This window comes from Schistocerca americana, chromosome 3 (genome assembly GCF_021461395.2).
Source record: "Schistocerca americana isolate TAMUIC-IGC-003095 chromosome 3, iqSchAmer2.1, whole genome shotgun sequence".
NCBI classification, from domain to species: domain Eukaryota; kingdom Metazoa; phylum Arthropoda; class Insecta; order Orthoptera; family Acrididae; genus Schistocerca; species Schistocerca americana.
In genome coordinates, this window is record NC_060121.1 from 348,487,004 (window position 1) to 348,510,267 (window position 23,264).

Here is a 23,264-nt window from a genome sequence, read left to right on the forward strand (position 1 = left end):
AGTGTCAGTTATTATTATTTTACTACTTCTACTACTATTATTATTCTTGTGAATGTTTTGCAATATCTTTGGTATTTGTTGTTCTTGATCAGATGTAAGAGTATGCCTTAAGACCAAATCTGGCTAGGCTAAATAAGCAATAAATAAATAAACAAACTGTTAGGTCCCATGTTCACTGCGTTCTGCATTGTGATAGCCCTCCATCCCACATGTGGCAGGCATTTAGCACATTGATTCATTCAAGTAATAAGTGTACAATGGAATCAAACTTGCAACAACCTATAATTAATGACTGGCAAAAACTTTTCTTTATTTATCAAGGCCAGTCAATATTTCTCCGGTTCACTACAATGTGGCCCTGAGAATATAACAGTACATATCCAAGTAACCGAACATCAGTTACATAAGCCCAACTTCGATTCAGAAAATAGCACGTAGAAATATCAGAGTCAATAAAAACCATGTGTGTGCTTCCAACACAAGAACCCAGCAAATACAGCAGTACCTGCTAACACAACGAGCTCGAGCAGCCAGGCTGACTACACATGCCACATATGACATATGCACTGTCTTCCATACCACAAGCTCACCAGTGTGCTGACAGTTTACCAGTGCACAAACTTCATTCAACTCTCCAGACCAGCTGCTGGCAGTGCATTCACAAGGAAAAAGCCACAATGGGCCACAATCTAGTCATGGCCCACTTGTCCTCTCTCTATACTCTCCCAACTTCCTAGGCAACAATTTGGTTCATGCCAGGTGCCAGAATTACTGCCAACTTAAGCTACTTGTTGGAACAGTGCCAACCATGGTACATCACTGACAGTGATGTTTTGGTTTTCTCTATGACATTGAAATCTTGTTCATAACATACCAGCCAGAACTTTACAATAACATGGGTTTTGTAGTGGCAAACACAGTTCCTTAAAGTGTTTCACACAAGGAAGTAATTTTTGCAAGAATTTCAGTAAGCAAAAACATTATTTCTTGCCAACCCGAATAATGCTCACTCCCCATTAACTGCTACTGTTTGTTTATAGTTTTCTTCATAGTTATGACTGAAAATATTTTCTCCTGAAATGTTTTCAGTTTCAAAGTCCTTACCAGCATCCATATTTCTCACTTCCAAATCATGGGGCATTGGTTGAGAGTGACAATAATTGGAGAACAACTGGCCTATGTAATTATATCCATTGGCTATTAAGCAATACAATTAAAATCTGCCCTAGCACCTACCTCTGGCACTAGATCTCAGCACCTGGTGGACTAACAACTTACTTCACCTATCTTCTGAACAGAGGACACTTATATCCATTCAGTGCAGCACTCAACTGTAGAGCCTGAAAACTGCACTTATCTCCATTGTCTTCTAGGCACTGAACTTTATAGATAGAACACTGTATAATAGGAATTATGATCTGAAGAAAATGAAATGGGTGCTTGTCATCACAGTTCATTTACCATCAGCCATACTGAAGCATTTTCATCACACTCTGATAATAGGTCATCCTTGACATATATGATGACCATTGGTAGAATCAGAAGCAGTTGTCATTTGCCAGCTCTTCACCAAACTTTCAGACTTAAATCTCTATAGGTTGGAGGGAGTGCCAGTGACAATGAAGCGTGTGCCTCAGGTACCCCCAGGACATCTGGTACCAATTCCTTCTGTAGATGGTCCATTTCCTTGGACTGGAATTTAATGTTTGTGGTTTCCTAAGTCAATAAAGGGGAAATGTGGACTGACTGTTCTGCTTCTTTTCACACAGTCTGTACAAACTGGCAAGGTTCTTCTCATAGAAGACATAGTTTTGAAACATGGAGCATCCTCTTAGATCTCTGGTCATGGTAAAAATTTGATATGCTATTTGTTCCATAGGTGCATACTGACAAGAACCCCTTGAGTGTGAGGTCACAATTTCAGTCTTTAGTAAATATGACTGGAAAAATATTACCTGCTAATGACTCACCATGTGGATCAGCAGGGCAACAGAAAATAAGTGTCCAGGAGGTGCTGAGATCAACCCTCTATGGGTGTATGTGCTACATTTTCAAAACGGACACTGTTGACATTCAAGAAATGTGAAAAACAAACCATTAACTTGCACCATGAACACCAAACGAAAAATGACACACCACAGTGATCACAAAGGTTCACACCATTAAGACTGAAGGAGAATTCCTTGGGAGTTACAAACCATGCAGGACGTTCAGCTAGGTATCCACTCTTAAAGAATGCATATAGAATCATATTGGTGTAATGGGGTGATGAGAACCGACGGAAGTGATGGCATGCAGCTGAATGTGAAATAGTCTGTCATGAAGCTTACCATGAAACTGGCTATCCTTTAAGGCATAGATGCAGATAGTGTGATAATATGTTTTATAGACACTGAAAAAACAAACATTCAAAGGCTGAATTTGTCCACTGATTCTAGCTGGTATGAAATGCAATGTCACAGGCTTTACAAAAGGGTTAGTCTGCTCTGAAGGAGTATGATTTTTATATGTAGATTGGCAATTAGGCAAAATAAAGTTATTTTGACCAGATATTGGCCACAAGCAGTACTCAGGCCATAGTTGTAGTTCTCGTACACCCGTTTTCCCACTCTTGCTTGCTGTGGCGTAAATGTTCGCCACTGCCCTTGCAAGCTCGTGCACACGAGAAAGAAGCATGGGGGCAGAGCATCTAAACTTTTCAAAGCATGGTAAATAACTTTCCAGATTAACAGTAGGCATAATTGTATATGAATGCATAAAGAAAACTGAAGTTGGTTGATCTTGATACAACTATCTTGGTACCTCTAATTTCCAGGGTTCCTTTCATATGCATTGCCTCTTCAAATCCTGATTTGTCAGAGTTGAAAACATATTCATTGCTGAATGATGGGATAAGCTGGTTTATCTCATCTACAAATTTTTGGGGTGATTTCACTGTTTACTACGCATTGTCAAGCGGAAGCTTTGTTTGAAATTTTGTTACCATATGTCTTCCAATTCTGTAGTACTATTTGAAGCTATGCAACGATCCACAGATTCCCTTGAAATCACTGTAATGTACATTGCACACTTTTTTTGTTCTGTGCTGTGGATGATCTTCCATGTATGTAATTATGTTCAGTACCTGCTACTTGGCCAACAATTGTCCTTTCTTTAGAGTGTTTCACTGGAGGCCAGATTTGTGGCTCCCTGTCTGAAAAGGATGGTGAACTACATGGCCCAACACCTGTTTCAATTCACTGTCACTTGCTAAGCATGTATCTTCGCCTTTGTACTCCTCATGTACATTTTCCATACTGTCAAGCTTATATGACACCACATATTCCACTGACTCATCTTGCAGCAATGCTAATATTTAATCTGTCTCTTCTTTCTTACTCTGTGAAATTCCTTGGGTTTCTTTCTGATGAAATTTTGTTGTAGATATAATGCAATGTTTGTTTTGTTTATCAGTGGCATTGATTTGCACTCTATCAACACCACTAGCACTGTAGCACTGTTGTGAGTAACTCATCAACAAAGCACTTCAACTTCACTCTTTAGCCCCATGTTGTGCTCATCATTGGGTACCTTCAGTCCCGGCCCCTGTTACCATTAACAGCCAATATTGTGGTTGTGCAATAGACAAGATGCTAAGTGTTGAATGTTGTAAACATCACTAGAATTTTGCAACCTCATGTTCATGAAGAGATACTCAAAGATGTAGAACATACCATAAAACAAGACTGTATAATAGATATTTGATAAAAAGTTATGAAATGGGTTTCTCAATGTGAAATGTCATAAAACCTGAAACATATTTTCATTTAAGAGACAATAACAAATTTGTCACAAGACATATAAATGTTAGCTTCATGTGATAATTTTTATCCTCTTACAGCAATCTATTATCAAAGAGAAAATCAGTTTTCAACAAAATTTTTTTCATCGATTACATTACTAAACTGAAGGTGTGCAGAAGACAGACTTAATACAGCACTCACATTATTTGATATTAATTGCATACATCCAGTTGCTTTTAGTATGAAATATAAGTATAAAAAGATTATTCTTATTTCTAGTATTGATTTTATGAACTAAGCTTTTGTTTTGAAAACTGAGATATGTTCTTTATCACAAATTTCATTGATGTTATTGGGAAGCAATAATTAGTATTCCCAGTTCCTTTGCCAAGCCTCTACAGGATCTCTTTAAAGTCCCACCACAAATTTAATTCATGTTACATGCTTTTGAATCTGAAAATTTTAGCTTGGCTGGATGAGTTACATCAAAAAATGATACCATATGACATTATGAAAAAGAAGTAAGTGAAGTATGCTAGCTTTTTTATATTTAAATAGTTGCTTGTATCCCAACATCTGCATAGCAAATAAAGGTTTTTATGGAGTTTAGCAGTTCTCTGGCAAACTTCTCCCAGCTGAATTTGTTACCAAATTGTAATTCCATGAACTACATGCTGTCAAGCTCTTCTATCTGTTTGTTGTCATATTTTAGACATGTACAACCTCTTAAAAGTTCTAAATTGCATACAGTTTGTATTTTTAAAGTTTAGTGACTTGTTTGTTGTCATTGTCACCATTTTCATAGTGTTCAGTCTGAAGACTGATTTTATGTGCCTGTCCATGCTACTTTATTGTGTATGCCCTCCATGCTACCTTATCGTATATGCCTCTTGATCTCTCCATAACTACTGCAACTTATATCTATTTCAGACTTCTCATTGCAGTCAGGCCTTGGTCTCACTCTGTAGTTGTTACTCCTCACCTCCCCCTCTTACCAAACTGACAATTGCTCGACATCTCATGATGTGTCCTCTTAAAAAAATCCCTTCTTTTAGTCAAAATGTGCCATAAATTTCTTTTTCTACCAAACTGATTCAGTACCTCCTCATTAGTTATCCAACCTACCAATTTAATCTTTAGTGTTCATCTGTGGTACCACTTATCAAAAGCTTCTATTTTCTTCTTATACACACTGTTTACTGACGATATTTCATTTCCATATGATACTTCACTCCAGACAAATCTCTTCATAAGAGATCTCCTAACATGTGAAATTTGTATTCAAAGTCAAACACTTTTGTTGCAGTCATTGGTCTTCATTTTATATCCTCTCTACCTTGGCCAGCATTAGTTATTTTTCTCCCCAAATGTCAATACTCATGTACAACTTTCATTGTCTTATTGCCTAATCCAATTCCCTCATAATCACCTGATTTGAGTGGACTACATTCCATTGTTCTTGTTTAACTTTTCTTGATGTTCAACTTATATTTTCAAGACAATGCCCATTCTTCTCAACTCTTCTTCGAAGTCTGACATCTCTAACAGAATTTCAATGTCACTGGTAAACCTGGAAGTTTTTAGTTCTGTTCCTTGAACTTAAATTACGTTTCCAAATTTATTCTTGGTTCACTTTGTTGCTTGCCCAAAGTGTAGACTGAATAACATTATGCACAGGCTAGAAATCTGTCCTGCTCCCTTCTCAACTACTGCTTCCCTTTCATGGTCTATGTCTCTTAACCTGTTGTTTGGTCTTTAAAACTTTATTTGATTTTCTATAAACTGCATTGTTTGTACCATTTTCAAACAAAACAAATGTTGTATCTGGTAATGTTGCTGATTAAAGTTCACTAATTTACACCAGAAAAAATAAATTCCCTAAAATGGAACCTTCTGTGACACTGCCTGTAAGTAGTTCCCAGATTGATTATGGCTGACAGCTTAAAACAAGATTCTTTCCTATTGACATCCTGTGTTTCCTGTCAAAGAGATAGGGTTTCAACCATATTGTGCATTTGCAGTTTCACTATATTATTCTAATTTATTTAAAAAGATATTATGATATACTGAGACACTTTCGACAGATCATGAAATGCACCAGCAGCCTGTAATTTATCATCTAATAAATTATTTTCCTTCTTGCTGTATGTAAAACAGCCTTCTCAATATTGCAAGCCATCAGAAATCTGGACTTCAGCTTTGACAATATATTATTTCTAATCAGTTAGTTAAAAAGACGCTTGTGTATTACATTTTCTAAGATTCAGAGTATGCTGACAGAAATGAATTTGATGAAAATTTGATTAAATTTCTCTATTTCCTTTCCTCTACAGAGCCTTAATTTCAGCTTATTTCAGCCAACTAGAACATGTTCCAGTGCTAAATGATGTGGTACACAAATAACTTAATATGTCACTTGCAATGTTCCATTGGTTCCTTACCATGATATTGGATGGTGAAGTAAAGTCTGGTTGGGAGCTGAGACTGCATGATGTTCAATCTCGCTTGCCTTGTTATTTCTACATACTTGTGAATATCTTCTGAATGAACTTTGTTCTTGGAGTTCTGCAGTTAATGACGGAAGATAAGAGTACAAATCCATTATACCATTCTTGAAATAAATATGACACTTCTTATGTGTCATATGTTGTTCTTTTGTTTACTATAACCATTCATTACAAAGTTGCTTCATTATTTGGAACTTCACAATCATATTGATGAGGGCCAAGTCCAGAAATGGTCTGTTTTATTTAATGGATTCCAATTGAGTAAGAATATACGAAGTTTTCTTTTATCCCTGTGATGCCATAGACCTTGTAAGAGGTGGTCTGCCTCCATGACTTCCACCATACCTGCAAGGCATAGCCCGATGACATGGGATAAACCGTCCAACCAGCAGGTACTGCAAATGTGGTATGATATGTATCATTGTCCCAGCTTGCAGGTATGCTGTGTCCATCCATTTCACAACACATGTGCATAAATAAAACATACATTCAAACAGTAAGTTCTACTAATTCATTATCGATTCAGAGAATGCTTATGCAACACATCACTTCATCAGAGTGATATTTTACACTACTCAACAAACTCTTTGAGGACCCTCTTTATGTAGCTTTTTTATATTTTATTATGACCACTAGAATTTTATTTTATTTTAAAGGTTTTATGGTGGACTGTACTACTTCTGTTGTTCTGAGTGTCATATTCTGACTGGTGTCAAACGTAAGTTGACTATGCCACACTGTCTGTAGTATTACAACTGCGCCCTCTCATCAACAAATGGTCTCAGGGAACATTTCTTTAAGATGTTGGCAGCTATGCTCTTGATGCATGTTGATGTCAAACAGAAAGACTGGGATACAATACTGGCTGTTGTGACAGTTGCATATGACGTATCAGTGCAAGATACTAAAGGCTTCAAGCCATTTTTCCAAATCCAAGGGCAATTGTCAGAGACAACAATTGATACTTTATTTCCATTTAACTTAACAATGCTCAGCATGATTACATCAAACAGCTCATCACCAGCAGTAAAGAAGCAAGACAGCCAGCACATATATGGACATTGTACTCCCAGTGATACAGCAGTAGAACACTGATGTGGCAGCTGTTCGTAATTTTGTTGTGCATGTGTTTCACTCTATCAAAAAATATCCAAAAGTTGATCATAGGTAACAAAAGTACAGTTTCCTGAACAGTACCATGAACAATCTTGTTTGTGAAAACAGAAATATTAATTAATGCTATACTGGCAGTATACAAGGGGTGATCAAAAAGTTTTCATTTGAAGGCCGTACAGTCAAGAATTGGTATGCCAGTCAGGGAAAATCAACGTGACCATTGAGGCAATCATCCCACCAATGCACCAGGATGAAGGTATCCATTTAGTACAACACCATTTCCTGCTGCATGATGGGGTCTGTAACTGCCTGCTGCACATCCTCTCTGACAGGAATCATCAACCCTTCCAGGCCTCTTTAAGAGACCAAGGGCATGATAATCACACGAGATCAGGACTATAGGTTGGGTGCTTGGGTGTCTCCTACTTGAGTTGGTGTAAGTTCTGTGTTATGACATTTGCGATATGGGGGGGGGGGGGGGGTGGGGGGGGGGGGTGTCTTGTGTTGCATTGCAATCACCACAGAACTTGGTGCACCATTCCACAATGGTGGTTCTTGACAGACATGCTGCCCCATACACAGTCAATGTTCTACAATGGATGTTTATCAGTATTTGTCCTTCAGCAGCCAAGAAAAGAATGACAGCACATTGGTACTGTTTGGACATATTTGGTAATGTCACCATAGTACACATTTCTGCACACAAGTGGGAAACACACGAATGCCACACTAATCCCTTGTCTAAATACTGATGCTTATATACCTGCATTGGTGTTGCACTGTGTTTCATATATGCTGCAGCAGTGCCCTCAAATAGAAACTTTGTGATTGCCCCTTATATTAAGTCTAGTAGCGGCAATGTAAAGACAGCTTTCAATGGCTGCTCCAGCTTAGTAATAAGTAACCTGACACATCACACATCTCTGGAATACAGTATGTGAATCAGAGAGCAAATGAATGCTTAAGTTAAAGCATATTTGTAAGTGCAAGACTCTATTCATCTACATTTATATCTATACTCCCCAACTGAGTACTTCTGGTACCGTTACATTCCCCTCCATTCACTTATGGTGCACCAGAAGGGCTGTCGGTAAGCCTCCATATTGAGCTTTAATTTATCTGAGTTTCCCATTATGAAGTAATATGTTGTATGATGCATTTTGAAACGCACACTCTCAAAATTTTGATAGCTATCCCCTACTTGATGCATAACACTTCTCTTATCACATCTGTAACTGAAGTTTGATAACATCCTCTGTAACACTCAAACGCTTTGAAACGAACCTATCACAAAATGCACAGCTCTGATGTGTATCTTTTTTATTTCCTCTATTAATGCTACCAGGTAAAGGGCAAGACTAACATACAGATTTGTGTTTTGGAGGCCAGTTCTTTAGTGGATTCTAGCCAAATTAGCTTAGCATCCCTGCTTCATACAGCTGCATTTGATTGATAGATTGATTTTTAATTGGTCCATTTATATCATGCAGTAGAAATTGTGCCAATTTATTTTGGGCAGATCAAAGAAAAGTTGAAGTAATCCACAGTATTAGCAATAGTAGCAAATTAAAATTAGGTACACATTCTTACAATATAATTTTGAAGTAAATTTTTTTATTACATGTTCATAAATTCTTTTATGGAATATAAGTAGTTATTTATTAGACTAGCCTTTAGTTTGATTTTAAATTTAGTTCAATTTTAAAGTTAATACCTAGTGAACAAGACAGTTTCATAATTGAACAAGCTAGGAACATTCAGAACACCAAGCTCACGAAAATGAGATTTGCAGGACTCCACGTTTATAAGGCCACAAATTGTTCTTAGAGCTCTTTTCTGTATTCTAAAAACCTTTATGCTGTGTGTCTCCAAAAAATGATCTCACATCGGAACAGTGAGTGCACTGTGCAGAACACGCTTGCAGTACTGTAGTTTAGCTTGTTGTAGACTAATTTTCTTAGACCATAGCACACAGATGAAAGTTTCCTTGACATGTTATAAATATGTGTGTCCCACTTGAAGTCTTGCTGAACCCACAAACCCAAGAATTTTGTGATACATTTTCTTTGCCGGCCAGAGCGGTTCTAGGCACTACAGTCTGGAGCTGACCGACCGCTACGGTCGCAGGTTCGAATCCTGCTTCGGGTATGGATGTGTGTGATGTCTTTAGGTTAGTTAGGTTTAATTAGTTCTAAGTTCTAGGCGACTGATGACCTCAGAAGTCAAGTCGCATAGTGCTCAGAGCCATTTGAACCATTACATTTTCTTTGGAGTAATTTTTTGACCATACTTCAATAGACATTTGGTTAGGTGGAGGAAATAAATGAGAGTTGACACACACAGAGTTTTTTTCAGTATTTACAATGAGGATTTTTTTAAAAAAAAAAAAAAGAAACACCCAGAAAGTCTTTTCATAGAAATTTAAATTTCTGCTGTTGACTGCAAGGTTTCTGGGATGGATCCAGTATGCAATATGCTGGATGCTGGTGTCATCGGCAAATGTGTTAGTTTTTTTTTTTTTTTTGGGGGGGGGGGGGGGGTGGCTATCTTCAACAAAGTCGTCCATGTACATCAAGATGAGCGTGGTTGGCCCAGGTAGTTACTCGCAGATATTTTACGTTTGTTACTGTTTTCAATGATTTATCGCCAACATTGCAATCGAACAGTGGCGGGGTTCTTCGTACCTCTTTAGAGTCAATACGCTTCATTTATTTGTTCAGGGTCTACTGCCACCAGAGATTCCAACGTTATCCGGCCATAATTTATGTTTCCGTGAACAGTAATTGCTCTATATCACTCCTTTGCGGTACAGCAAGTGAAGAGGTATTTACGGTAATCGACGTAGAGAGCAGTGTCGCCAGTTGCAGGACATTTACCCGATTTTCGGGTAAAACCTTGATCGGTGGGTATTTTAGAGGGTTATTGATATTTGATAATTTTGAAACTAAACACTTTTGTGTACATTCAAATCTTTCTTGAAAATATCAGAATTGTGCCACATGTTATACTGTGCAATGAGCCTGGGAATTCCCCGGCATCTTTGCTCTTGCTTCCGCTGTTTGTTTGAAGTGGTATGTGGGATTGGTGTTGTGGGGTGTCATAACTCGTAAGCCTACTGTCAGCTTGTTGTGCTTGCGATAGTAGTTTCTCACAGTTTCACCACACAACTAGATTGAAGATTCTGGTGCGTACCGTGATCTGTAGACAATCTGCATGCTCCTTCCTAAATTTTCTGTCTCAATTTACCTGAAACCCCTAATTTAGAAAGTGAGCTTATTGAAAATATCCATAATGCAACCTCTACCACAATATCGTGTTGTTTAAATAGGAAATCAAAAAAATACACAATAAATAGATTTTTTGATTCTTGAGTAAGCTCGCCTGAGTTGCATTGGTTGGCTACAGAAGAGCACCAAAAGAAGGAACGTACACAATTTGGCGTACTGAAAGATATGTGATAATGTTTTAACAGCGCATAAATCTGAAATGTTGAGGCTGTTGAATCTACTTCTAATATATCGCCAATGCTAAATAGCAATGCCGACGGTCTAAAAATTAACAGCACTTATTGCGGCCAATAATTTACCGTTTAGTTGCCTGGATATACTGATTTCTCTTTGTAAGAATGTTTTTTTCTGAATCAACAATCGCTCAGAAGATTTCTTTAAAACGTACGAAATCTTCAAGTGTTATTAAGAATATGTTAAGGAAGTCATGCTCAGAGTCCTCGTCTGATAAACAGAGACATCCAGATACATTTTTTTCACCGATCATGGATGGAACTACTGATCTGTCACTGAACAATGTGCATTACAGTCGTGTATTTTGATACGGATTCAGGTCACATTTCTTTGATATGTTTGAAATTTCATTGTGTACTGCTGACACCTTACACAAGATAATGATAGATTCTTTAAAGACGGCTTTTTCGAGCCTAAAAAGACACTTCCAACATGTAGCATGTATTAAATGTTCATGTCTTATGAATCATATTTATGCTTCAAAAGCTTGCTTAAAACTTCCAAGAAGCGTCGAGGATTTGCTGAAAAACTTAGGTTCTCATTTCAGTAGATGTTTTTGAGAGAGAAAAGACATTTAAAGAATTTAAAGTATTTTTCCATATTGAAATACACCATTTTCTACATCCTTGTGCAATTCGATGATTGTCTTCAAACAGTGTGTGGTCACAGTATTGGAACAGCATAATGCACTTAATGCCTACATGAGAAATGTTGTCATGGAAGACCAATCTTCAGCTACAGAACATATGCTTTCAACCGTGGATAATACATTTCCTTGGTATATTTGGCATTTATGTCTTATGTTTTAGGCTTATTTACATACACTCCTGGAAATGGAAAAAAGAACACATTGACACCGGTGTGTCAGACCCACCATACTTGCTCCGGACACTGCGAGAGGGCTGTACAAGCAATGATCACACGCACGGCACAGCGGACACACCAGGAACCGCGGTGTTGGCCGTCGAATGGTGCTAGCTGTGCAGCATTTGTGCACCGCCGCCGTCAGTGTCAGCCAGTTTGCCGTGGCATACGAAGCTCCATCGCAGTCTTTAACACTGGTAGCATGCCGCGACAGCGTGGACGTGAACCGTATGTGCAGTTGACGGACTTTGAGCGAGGGTGTATAGTGGGCATGCGGGAGGCCGGGTGGACGTACCGCCGAATTGCTCAACACGTGGGGCGTGAGGTCTCCACAGTACATCGATGTTGTCGCCAGTGGTTGGCGGAAGGTGCACGTGCCCGTCGACCTGGGACCGGACCGCAGCGACGCACGGATGCACGCCAAGACCGTAGGATCCTACGCAGTGCCGTAGGGGACCGCACCGCCACTTCCCAGCAAATTAGGGACACTGTTGCTCCTGGGGTATCGGCGAGGACCATTCGCAACCGTCTCCATGAAGCTGAGCTACGGTCCCGCACACCGTTAGGCCGTCTTCCGCTCACGCCCCAACATCGTGCAGCCCGCCTCCAGTGGTGTCGCGACAGGCGTGAATGGAGGGACGAATGGAGACGTGTCGTCTTCAGCGATGAGAGTCGCTTCTGCCTTGGTGCCAATGATGGTCGTATGCGTGTTTGGCGCCATGCAGGTGAGCGCCACAATCAGGACTGCATACGACCGAGGCACACAGGGCCAACACTCGGCATCATGGTGTGGGGAGCGATCTCCTACACTGGCCGTACACCACTGGTGATCGTCGAGGGGACACTGAATAGTGCACGGTACATCCAAACCGTCATCGAACCCATCGTTCTACCATTCCTAGACCGGCAAGGGAACTTGCTGTTCCAACAAGACAATGCACGTCCGCATGTATCCCGTGCCACCCAACGTGCTCTAGAAGGTGTAAGTCAACTACCCTGGCCAGCAAGATCTCCGGATCTGTCCCCCATTGAGCATGTTCGGGACTGGATGAAGCGTAGTCTCACGTGGTCTGCACGTCCAGCACGAACGCTGGTCCAACTGAGGCGCCAGGTGGAAATGGCATGGCAAGCCGTTCCACAGGACTACATCCAGCATCTCTACGATCGTCTCCATGGGAGAATAGCAGCCTGCATTGCTGCGAAAGGTGGATATACACTGTACTAGTGCCGACATTGTGCATGCTCTGTTGCCTGTGTCTATGTGCCTGTGGTTCTGTCAGTGTGATCATGTGATGTATCTGACCCCAGGAATGTGTCAATAAAGTTTCCCCTTCCTGGGACAATGAATTCACGGTGTTCTTATTTCAATTTCCAGGAGTGTATTTCAACACCTTTTTTCAAAGTTAAATTCATGTCCTTCGTCAACAGAAGTCAGAGAAATCACAGAAAACCTAAAACAGGATGGTTGGTCGAGGACTGAACCGTCGTCCTCCCGAGTCCAGTGCCCTAACAACTGCGCCATCTCGCTTGGTAGTCTATTCTGAAAAGCTGTTAAGACATTACTGGTACTTCATGTGTAGGTTGCATATTTATGCAAAACTAAATCAGTTGAGGACAGAGGAAAACAGATATGACAAGTGCACACTAAGTTAACGTTGTTCAAAGGGCAATGATGGGCATTTCTTGTTAATTGGGCTACTTAATGAAGAAATATAGTCTCAGCTACATTTCATTGCTGAAGGGCTGTAGGCCTAGGTAACGGAGTGCTATTTATTATTAAACTTGTCAATTACTGTATATCACAAACGTGTTTCATTTCCTTTCTCTTTATTCCGATTTGCTTTTCAACAGAAATATTAGATTGTCGGTAGAGATTTGTATTTTTAGCTCAATGCACAACAATATGTTTCTCTTTTATATTATCCATTATCAAATAATCCTTGAAATGGTTTTGCTTGATGAACAATATTGGCTTTTATGCAATGACAGCAGCAAATTGATATAAGTTTTGTGTTGTGTTATAGGATGTTGAATCATGCAGCAGCTTATACACTTGTATTAAAATACAACCTAAATGAACTGTTGACACATGATTTCGTAATTGCTGTTTTCCGAAAAACATATCCTAACGCAATATGACATAAAACATGACAGCCCTGGCTTCCATTACAATTGCTCGAAGTCACACGAAAGCGGAATAACGCTACAACAGCAAAAATATATCTACATATATGCATTTCTCCTCAACAACAATGACAATTAAGCATTCTTAGCAAGTTTTTAAATATTTGTTTATTCACCATTTCCGTCTACTACAAACACCAACGATCTGTTGAAAATACCTCTGATGCATTGACACATATGATAGTGTGGGTAGTGATCTGGATGCAACATGGTACTTCAAAGCGTAAAATGTCATTCGAATCAGAAGTAGCACAGCCGAGTGTAAAAGTTATTAACGAATTCGTCTGTATATATGTGGAAAGATACATCTGTAATTACAAAAATATGCTTGTTGATGTTACAGTAAAGTCCCCAAAATATTGCAGTAGCTCGCACATCGCAAATATTTTACGCGTAAGATGGCGTAGTACAAGACAAACGTTATCAGGATTATTTACTGAAAGACGTCGTTTCTGTGACTGGCAGCAGCAACTGCTGTCGTGTAATAGAAACAAATATATAATCCTTTGTTAGCAGAATACTAGGAAAGAAGGAAATTTTGCAATTACTCCACCAAAGGCTCCTATGGAGGATATTATAGCTAATATAGAGGCGGAGATTCGGCAGTTATCACCACATTTTGCTGATGAAATCAGGATGGAAACAGCCAGGATACGACGTAAAGCTAAGCCACCTAGCAGTACTTTGCCTGAAGGAGAAAAAAAATTGTGCAAATGGCTCTGAGCACTATGGGACTTAACTTCTGAGGTCATCAGTCCCCTAGAACTTAGAACTACTTAAACCTAACTAATCTAAGGACATCAAACACATCCATGTCTGAGGCAGGATTCGAACCTGCGACCGTAGTGGTCGCGCGGTTCCAGATTGTAGCGCCTAGAACCGCTCGGCCACGCCGCCCGGCTGAAGGAGAAAGGAAGGTGTTACAGGAGATTAATGCGGATAGGAATATTATTGTAGTTACTACTGATAAGGGTAATACTACCGTTGTGATGAAGAGTGAGGACTACCAAAGAAAAATCACTGACCTTTTGGATTCTAACACTTATAAAAAGCTTCATAAGGATCCTACAACGAAACTGTTAGGAGCTACCAATCGATTAATAAAAAAGTCTTCCATTCCAACAGAGGATAAAAAATATCTATGTAAAACGGAAGCTTACCCTCCTAGATTATATGATCTACCGAAGATAAATAAGCCTAATGTCCCATTGAGGTGAGTGCTATTGGATCGCCTACTCAAGAGTTGGCTAGACATCTCGCCTCCTTGCCACAACCGCATATATAGATTAAAAATTCTGTGCACTTTATTGAAAATTGAAGGAGATTTCTGTCAGCCCAGATGACATTCTTGTTAGTTTTAATGTTGTATCCATGTTTACTATAGTTCCTGTTGACGAAGCTCTTTCATACATAGCTGATATGTTTCCCACTGATACAGTAGCTCTGTTTCGACATTGCCTGTTCACGACTTATTTCCAGTATGATAAAGAGTTTTATGAACAAACTGAAGGAGAGGCCATGGGCAGTCCTCCGAGTGCAGCTGTAGCTGATCTATTCATGGAATTTTTTGAACATCTGGCGCTGCAATTTGCCAGTAAAGGCCCTTTGAAGTGGTATCGGTATTTGGATGACACTTTTGTGGTGTGGAATCACGGTGAAGAGGAATTGGACGGTTTCTTGGTGCACTTAAATAGCATTAATCCAAAGATACAATTTACTACAGAGAAGGAGCGCAATGGACAGCTAAATTTTTTGGATGTATCCGTAATTAAACGGGCAGATGGGAGCCTAGGGCATAAATTGTATAGAAAAGATACACACACCAACGTCAAGGATTCGAACCATCACCCTAGGCACAACAGAGGTGTCATTAAAACATTGGTGGGCAGAGCTAATAAGATCTGTGCGCCAGTTTATTTGCAAGATGAACTAAATCATTTGTGAATGGCTTTTAAGAAAAATGGATACACTGATAACGAGATAGATTGAGCACTTCATCCCAGATGAAAAGTGTCTGACAACATTTAGCAACAACAGTCAGCTGGAAAAGATTTTCTTCCATTTATTCGCAATATTACAGACCATTATGGGAAAGTTCTGGCCAAGTTCCAAGTTGAAACAATCTTTAGACCCACCAAGAAAGTTAGTGAGTGTTTAAGATCATCGAAAGATGCATGACATCCCTTAGCAACTCCTGGGGTGTTTAAAATTCTGTGTAGCTGTGGGAAGGCTTATATTGTAACAACTAAAAGAAGTGTCAATACCCGCTTAATCGAACACAAAAGGAACTACTGACTAGGACATACCGACAACAAATCAGCTGTAGCGGAACATGTTTTTAAAGACAGTGATCATGAAATAGAATTTAGTGAGACAAGCGTGCTTGCCAGGACATCGCAATATTATGCACTTATGTATAGGAAAGCGATAGAGATTCAGAAACACCACAATAATTTTAATAGAAAAGAGGAAGGCTTCAAGTTAGACAAGATATGGTGGTAGACTTTGCGCCAATGATGTGACAATCAATTACCTTCACTCGAGAATAATGACGTTAGTCAGAGGCAGACTTACAGTCAGCCCCATGTGACATATGGTGGTGCCCTCTATGTGCTCTATATAAAAGGGACCTCCTCGGCCTATGACCCTCTCACACACACACACACACACACACACACACACCACAAGTATTCCGAGTCTTGGATCAGTGCAGACAGGACGTCTCTGCTGCTGACCGCCATTCACAACATCCGAAGTGCCAACACTCTGCACCAAGGCGCAGGAGGGGTCCATGCACTGATTGGCTGCCGTGCCCCCACCATTCCGGCACACTCCACCCTGCCGTGATCCTGTGCCGAGACGTGGGTATAAGTACCCCATCGATAGTCGTCGCAAGCCAGCAGCGGTAGCAGTGACTTCAGAGGCTGCTGCTCTCTAGTAGCTTCCAGGCCTGTTAGGCAGAAGAATCTTTCGCCGAGTTTGTCAAAGATTGACTTCGAGACGCACGCCGCCAGAAGACCCTAAGATCGCCAAGAACTTCGAGAACTGGCGAGCAGAAGGCACCGTTTTCCCAGGAGCAAAAAGAGCAAAATTGTCATACAAGAGTCAGCAGACTCGCAGACTCCTGTGTGCCTCCACACAACTCTCTTCTAGCTGCAATACAAATTGATCAGGATCAATATGTATTGTGCTTAGGGACCATTAGGGCATGCTGTGAGTCAGGAACCCCTTCACGCGGGACAAGTCCATGCTCACTCGATTAGCAATCTGTCATCTTTCTTCCCACTTCTAACACTTCTGGACCCACATACACAAACACCAAAACCCAGTTCATATCAGGAACCACCTCTCCCTCCCCCCCCCCCCGCCCCCCAGAAGTACCTGGAGGACCAGGCGGAATTCTAGGTGGCACTGAAAGACAGCATCCAGGGACACTAGCAAGGGGTCCACCAACTGCAGTAGACTAAAAGACATGCAGCAAACCACAGTAACTGACAACACACCTGCAGCAGCACAGACTACCTCCAGGGCAGGAAGCACTGACACCAGACGCCTCAACATCCCAGCAGCATACGGTCTTCAAGGAGGAGTCAAGGAAGAGAGAGAAGTCAGACTCCCCAACTGTCCCTACATCCACCACTCCCAAGACAAGTAGGGGCAAATATGCCAAAGGCACCGCAGATGAGGACAGCTTCATAAGAGCCACCCACACAGCACCACCCAGGCACCTGCGTACCGCTGCACAGGCACCCGCAGCAAACGCATTTCAGGTGCTATAAACCTCTGATGGAGTAGGAGACCAGCCCTTCCCAGCTCCCAAGCCCACCACAAAAACCACACCGAACACTGTACAGTGCGACGAAATGTATGACGAACTACTAGAGGCCATCAGGGCAGTCGCAACATCACCCTTCCAGTTCAAGAAGATGTATATCGACTTCACATCCAGACACTTGAGGACTTTGAAAAGACAACCGAACAGCTGAAAAAAAGGAAGTGGGGCTGCTACACATACTCCACGGTAAAAGGTAGCACCATAAACCTTGTCATGAGGGGCCTGCCATTAAGGACATCCATTGCTAAGGTCAAAGCAGAACTAGAGAAGATCCAGATCACTACCCACTCTATCACATGTGTCAATCACCCAAGACTGGGGAAGACACGCCACTGCTGGAGATCATGGCTGTCGACATATCCAAGAACATGTGGCTGTGGAACCTTGCCTCCCTTGCCAAAACTGACGTTACTATGGAAGAAACCGAGAAGATGAAAGGATCCACATAGTTGAAAAGGCCTGGATGATATAGCCAGAGACTGTACATTGTAGGTCAAATGTCCTAAGTGTGCAGGAAATTATCCAGCCACAGAATGCCAGAAGGAAAGCGACACCCCACCTACATGCGCCCACTGTCACAAACACCACCTTGTGAACTACACGGGTTGCGAAGTTGTGAAGGCACACATCGCCAGGCAACGGCGCCCACCAGCGATTTGGTAACCCAGGTATCACGTACGCCAACACAGCAACAAGAGACACCTGCCAGCTGAACATCCCACATCGACCTGTGCCACCATCCCCAACAACAACCAAGGCAGCCCAGATGCAAACAACCGTCCCACAAACGCTACCAGAAGACGACAGATCAGTCACCATGTGTATGCACAAAGAAGCAGTCACAGTCGCAGTTGCATCCACCATGGAAATTATGACCAAGAACCTAGCTAAACAGCTGAACACCACAGTTCAAGCCGCCCTAGGGACAATGAGCAACGTACCCAACAGTCAATAGTGGCTGCATAACATCAAGGACTAACCGCTGTTGCCTGGAATGCTGGGTGCAAGCTGGTTAACCAGCAGGGGGAATTCAGGCAATTCCTGCATGAGGAGACGGTTGACAGCTGCCTAGTACAGGAAACCAGCCTGAAACCAGACATCAATGTTAGAACAGCAAACTATAATTGCTACAGGACCGACAGACAAACTGCAGGAGGAGGAATCGCAGTGTGTATGAGAACAACACTACAGCAGTACTCCTTCAATCGTCCTCAACTGACAACAACCAGAGTAGCTAGCAAAACAACATGGGGGGCAATAAACTTTATACCTCTCTACATACCACCCACAGGAAATCTCAAACCACAGGACTTCGACATGCTGCTCACAATACCAGAAAACGTGTTCCTCATGGGAGATTTCAATGCAAAGCACACCAGCTGGAACAGTCGCCTAACAAACGTAAGTGGTAGAAGACTGCACAGAGCTGTGGTCTGGAATAACGCAAGTGTGGTCGCCCCTTTTCAGCCCACTATCTATCCAACAAACAGAGGGCAGCCTGATGTCATAGATTTAGTCGTAATTAAGGGCCTGCAACTGCACGTAACAACCACACCATTGTGCGTACTGTCCTCCGGCCATGTCCCCGTCGTATTTGACATCGACCTACATGGAACAGAAAAGCAGCACAGGGGCATAAATGTCAGAGGAGTTAACTGGCGAGCATACAAAGAGACCCTAGAAGACACATTAAGTACAATCCCAGACATGGCAACAGCAGGAACTGAGGCCATGCTAATGCACATTACAACACATGAAATGGAGGCAGCAGCAGCAACAGCCCCACAGAGAGAACAGTGAATGAGGGATAACTATAGACAACTACCCTATGAAGTGCTTGTCATGATTACAAGGAAAAATAGGCTCTACAGGGAATGGCATGCCACAAGACTCCCCACCACAAAGTGGGAAGTCAACAGACTTCAGGAAGAAATCAAGGCAACAGTACAGCAGCACCGAAGCAGGGAGTGGGCAGACAAGGTTTCCATGCTAAACTTGCAGGGGCAGTTGGCATGGAAGACAGTGAAGCACATCCTGAGCCACACAAACGGAATACCACCTCTCACAGTCGGTAACAACACAGTCTGTGAACCTGATGCTAAGGCGAAAGCACTAGCAGACTTGTTCATGGGAACTTCCAACTCATCGACCAACCAGTCGACCAGATACACCTAGAATTAGTAGTCCAACGACTGCCAGCCTTCCTAACCCACCGAGACGAACAGGACCAGACAGAATGCATATCAGAAGAGGAAGTGGCAGCGCAAATACGCAGGCTCAACACAAAAAAGGCCAGCAGACCAGATCTCCTCACAACATGATGATCCAGCAAATGCCACCGTTAGCCATCCCACTACTAACACCTGCATTCAACAACATCATAAGCACAGGAAGCTACCCTAAGGCCTGGAAACATGCCGAGATCAGAGCAATCCCCAAGCCAAGAAGAGACCACAAGTTACCAGAGAGCTACAGGCCCATCAGTCTGCTGCCTGCACTCTCTAAAATATTCGAAAGAATGTACGCCAAGACACTGCTAAGGTACGTAAATGATGAGAGAATTCTTCCAGACGTTCAGTTTGGATTTAGAAGTGGGTACTCCACTACCCAACAATTACTACAACTTGTCAAAGAAGCCCTCGATGCCAGAGAGAGACGTGAATATTTCAAGGCAATATTCTTTTACATCGCGGGTGCATTCGACTCAGTGTGGCATGAGGGTCTCCTGTACAAACTGCTCACGCAAGGGGTACCCGTGTCACACATAATTTTACTGAAGAGCTACATCATAGGGAGGACCTTCCATGTAAGGGTGCAGGAGGGGACCTCCACTATGCGGCACACCAATGCTGGAGTACCACAGGGCAGTGTCCTGGGGCCTCTACTATACATTCTGTATACAGCCAATACTCCAACGATAGACCAAGTCCACCTAGCCTTGTATGCAGACGGCACTATCATGTACTCTCTCAGTACCAACGCAGGACACCTTCAGAGAAGACTGCAGAGAGCCTGTGACAAGCCAACGACATGGGCCACCAAATGGCAACTCTCATTCAATGTGACGGAAACACAGGCCAACCCCATATGCCACAGGCGTGTCCCCAGAAACTGCCAACAGGTAGAGGTAAGGGGCACCCTGGTACCATTGTAGAGCACAGCAAAGTATCTGTGTGTTACACTGGACCTAACATGGAAACCGCACATAGTGGACACTCAGAAGAAGGCCTACAGAAGACAGCCCTCTACATCTAGCTTGCACAGGTGCGGCCAATACTGAAGTATGCCGCAGTTGTATGGGGTAACGCTGCTCCCTCACACCTCAAGAAACTCCAGACAGTGCAGAGCCGTGCAATGAAGTGAGCGCTGCACCTCCCACACCAGTTTCCCACAGTAGAGGTGCACCAGATGGCAGACATACAAATGCTCACTACGAGGATCCGTCAGACTGCAAAAATCTTCTACAAGAAGATGAGGGACTCGCCAAACCACCTCATACAGCAGCTGGGACAGCGGGTTCACTGACTGGCCATGACCAGATGGCTGGATCTCCTGTGTGAATGAGGAAGCATGCATGTGATCACCATATTAATGTGAGAATGAATGTAGAACTATAGACATAAGCAAAGCAAAAGCCCCAGTCGCTAGACATAGTTAGACCAATCAACTCTGGCAGTCAAAAAACCACTGAAAACACCATACAAACAGCCAACAACAACACCTCCCCCCCCCACCTTAGGCTTAGTTATCAGGCAGTCAATCAATCTAGCTGGCCACCCCAGTCCATCCCTCCATTAGTCCATAAGCCCCTAAAGCCCATCAACTGTCAACCCCTTCTTAGGCTTACTTACCAGGCAGTCAAACAACCTAGCTCCCCACCCAAGTGCAATATGTTTCCATCGTCTATCCCTCCATTAGTCCATAAGTCCCAAAGTCTATCAACCCTAGTAACTAAATAACTATCTCACCCATCATAATTATCACTAGATTTAAGAACACACCTATACCAACTTAATATGTAAGGAAGGTTGTACTGCATAATCCATAGCAATAGGATACTTTATGTCCATCACACCAGATGTTCAACATACCCACACGTGTGCCACAGAAGCAAAATCGTCAAGAGCACCTCACTCTTCCCCATCATCACTAGGTTTAAGAGCACACCCATCCCAACATAGTATGCAAGATAACATGCACTGTAGAGATACAATCAACTCATGCCCATCATTGCCTGACTGTCAGTATCAACAAGCCTCACAAAGTACAAAATTGTCGTTAGGACAAGCGCCACCATCATCATTAGTTTTAAGGCTCACCCTCATTTAAATCACACTCACGACGACAAATAAAAAAAAATCACCTCAAGCAATAACGCAGTTTACACAGACCACTGCATCCTGCGGTATCTATAGAAGTAAATTAGCAGCAAATAAACCCATAAGACCACATTATCACTGAATTTCTCACCCTAGCAACGAAGTTTGAAGGAGATACAGAAATGCAAAGACTTCTTGAATGCCGAGGTACCCAAGATACCTCTTCTAAGATGATGCAGCTGCCTGGCGCCCTATTCTATATCGTTCATACCGATCAGTTGCAGTGCGTTAATCTCGGTAGTGACGTCATTTTTGGTTTTTTATCCAAATTTCCTATTCAGTAAGATTCTGAGACCTGTTACCGATTGGTCCTCCCGCCATATTTTCTACAACTGTACCGAGAGGTTTTAGATTTCGGTATGGCCCTGTCGTTTGGTTAGCTGTGGTTTATTTACAAGTATAATTTGTTATTTGAAACATACTGAGCGGTTTTAGCTTTGGATTTAGGGTTTAAAGATCATTAAATATCAAGACATCGGTTCTGCTCACGTACCTTACATGAGAGTTAGCTGAAATTACTAGTGACTTCACGTACTCTTTTCCGCAAACAGTTTACTTATTAACTATCGAAACGCGTTTAAAGCTTTTAAGTAAAAATGCAAAAAATTTTGTGAAGTCTGAGACAGGAAAACTTCAAAAATGTCCTGCATTTGCGGCTTACGCCCGCATCATTCGGCAACCAAGTCAGCCTGCGTCTCTCTCGAATAGAATTACATAAAACAAAACAGTGACATGATGTGAATAGTAGTAGCGAAGTTGATAAGGCGATGAACTCCTGTGGCAAAGGGTGTAGGTTCGCATACTGCTGGATGGGAAGATTTTTCTTTTTTTCCTCCTCGTGTTTGCAACACATTCTGAGACTTTGTTAATCGTCAAAGTAAAGCATTTTTTTTAATATTCGTTGTAATTTACACATAAGAGCGCGCTTTCTCAGTAACGAATATCTCCGATTTCATGACTTCCATACGTTTAAGAAATGAAAGGTGAAATTACTGTGCATGAAGCAACTGACAGTCACATTTATACTACTTCTTGTCACAAGCAATTCACCATTTTTCTTTTTCGGAATACGTAGC